This window comes from Trichechus manatus, unplaced genomic scaffold (genome assembly GCF_000243295.1).
Source record: "Trichechus manatus latirostris isolate Lorelei unplaced genomic scaffold, TriManLat1.0 scaffold00161, whole genome shotgun sequence".
Lineage (NCBI taxonomy): Eukaryota > Metazoa > Chordata > Mammalia > Sirenia > Trichechidae > Trichechus > Trichechus manatus.
Genome location: NW_004444097.1, coordinates 687617 through 690650, shown reverse-complemented (window position 1 = coordinate 690650; position 3034 = coordinate 687617).

The window sequence follows — 3034 nt, the reverse complement described above, 5'->3', positions numbered from 1 at the left end:
TTACGTACAAATTTGACTTAAAGATAGATTTAGGAATGGAACTCATTCGTAATCCGGATACTGCCTGTACAAGGAAATAGCTGCAGAAGGTCGGACTGGATCGCCTGAAATCTCACAGACTTGAACCTCCTAACAAGCCCAGACTGTGGTGGCTGGGTTGGAACCCACGGGGGCACTCTGTCATCCTATATTGCAAAGAACATTGCTTTGAACAAGAGCAATGACAGCAATCCCCAGGAAACCATTTTACAGCACACCAAAGCAGCTGCAGATAACCATAGTGGGTTTTTCCAGCATGTTCCAAGACTCATCCCAGAGCCAGGTTTGCCCAAATTGGAACTGATGATGATAAGCCAAGGGTGAGCCAGAATGGAGAAAGATGTAAAATTTGAAGAATATCATCTGAGAGCTGTGCTCATGTGAGGGGGTGACACAGGGCAGTATTATTGAATGCTTATGAAATAAATAATGCATTGTTATCAAAAGAGTTTATTTGTTATTAAAAAGACCAAATGGTGGGTTACAAAAGCCCCTAAGAAGGAGAAGGAGCAGGTGGTGCAGGCCCATGATATGTTGCTTCTCAGGGACTCAAGATGGGGACTTTGGTTCTGGAGGTCATGGCCAGAGTCATCACCAAGTGCCACAGGCTGAAGTGGAAGATGCGGGCTGGTGGATGCGGGGGGTGGTGGTGGATGAGTATTGGAGAAGGGGAGGAGGGAAAGGAAGGAGGAGGAAGAGGAGAAAAAATAGCTCGCACCTCAGTCCACACGGTCATATGACACCCCAGTGGAGATTATCACCTCAGTGATGAAGTTTAGGGTGGAGTTACATGAACTACTGGGGTAAGAGGATGGGAAGAACAGAGCTGCACAAGCAGCTGGAGAAAGGCTATTGACTGTGGCTGCTGCAAAAGAGCTGCAGGAAGGTGGTGACATTGGTGAGCAAACTGGTTGTCCCCAGTGGGGCCTGAAGGAGGAGGATCTCCAACAGAAGGGGGTCCATCTTGTTCAGCTCCACCTTGGAGTCTGGCTAAACCTTTGGGGATATGCCCACCAGAAGGAGGTTGACAACCAGAAGGAGCAGGAGGTACTCATGCACGTTGAGCAGGACTGGGGCTGTCGGCCATTGGCAGCTCCTAATCTCAAGGGGAAGAGAACATCGGCCAGAGCACATAGCGTGTGTAGACTGGCTTTGACTTCCTGGCCTTCACTAGTTGAAGTTGCTGTGCCAGGGGTGACCTGCTTTTTTCATCTAATTGTGTTGGGCCCTCAGGCGACATCCACAGTTGCCTCTTCCTAGTACCCATTCATCTCAGGAAAGAACATCACTAGTTTATTGATCTTTAAGACTAAGTCTTCTTTTGCCCAAGTAGCCAATGCTATTGATCCACAATAGCAAGGCAGGGGCCACTCTTGACTTCCACCTCATCCCATCAGTTACATGTTATCAACAACTTCAAGAAATGCACTAGTTGTGGAATTCTCTTAATACTGTATTTTTCTTATTTTCACCTCTGGTCATTTAAGAGAGGTTTTGTCAGTGGCAGAGGAGTTATACCTCTGAGCTCAAGTCATATTACCTAAGACCTCTGAGTACAAATTTGGGATGAATGTATAAGTCATGTGCAGTTTGTCCTGTTCTTTTTCTTCTGTTTTGTACATGCCTGCTGGGACCTTTTAGAGCTTTGAACAAATTCAACCATTCATCCATATGGATGCACAAAAGATCAGTTTTCCTCTAGACCACCCACAATGGCGCAGTTAGAAAGTAGAGAATGCACTTAACCCCATCTGGACTCATAGCCCTAGCTCTGTGGGCATGCTTTCAAACATTACTATACTGCCCTTACTCCCCAAACACCCAGCCCACTGGCAGGTTCAATCAATTTCTGGGAACATGATTGACCTACTTTTCTCTGCCATTCAGGCTTCCTCTAAGCAGGCACACAAATTCTCTAAAAAAGAATTCAGATACTTTACAGGTGGCTAGGTTAAATGTAAAATGGAGATTCCTTAATAATTGTCCAGTGTGGGCGGGGGGGAGAACAGATAATATCACAATAATACCAGCCACATAATGAGCACTAATACTCTGTTTGAATCTTGCAGGCTTTAGTCTAGGAGTCTCCAGACCACGCTGTATTCCAAGATTCAGATTCAGGTTATCCCCTCCCTTTCTCTCTGTGTGTCCTACTTCATAGAATAAGAGGGTTTAGTTTTTGTAAGAGAAGATAACTTACGCAAAAGTGAGACATCTACGTGTTGGTTGTATGTTTCTTTCCCTGTTTTCCAGGAACCCAACCTACAGCGGTCAGACTCTGAGATGGAGATTAGTGGCCAGGATATTTACTAGAGTGTGCTCCTGGGATGATCAACTTTGAAACGGAAGAGGAGTAAGCAAGACTGGGCAGATGAAGAAGTCAAGCTGCAATGCCGTCCAAGTGGAGCACCTTAGCCAGCCTGTAGGGAGATGTGAAGATAAAATTATCCTGTAGAGTTTCCCAGAGCTGGGGCAAGAGGCCAGGGTCTTTATACTCCTGTGACAATCATTAGCTGTAGTGCATCCAGAAGTGTGTGACCTTGGACAAGGCTGTTCTCTGCTCCTGAGGATCGCCTGAAGAAGGCTGACATCTGACAGCTGTCTGCCCACAGTACTCTCAGAAGGTTGAGCAATCAACCTTTCATTCCTGAGTAGGGATCAGGGCAACACATTGCATCATCCACCATGTTGCTAAAGGTATATCTACAGAGAAATTTATTTTCAAGTTTCCTACGGTTTAAACTTGTAGACTAAGACAAGTTGACTATGTGTAAGCTAAAATATGTGTGAACCTTATCAATCCAAATGAAATATCAATTAATCCTGATTGGGTCTATAATTATTTTATATTCATATGTAATCTTTAAACAGAAAAAGAATATTCATTATTATCCATGTCTACTTATTCAAAAAGGGAAAACAATTAAGTGGTGTTTTAAAACAGTTTCTTCTGAGGAACTCATTGGTCTTTAGATATAGCTCTTTAAATCTACAC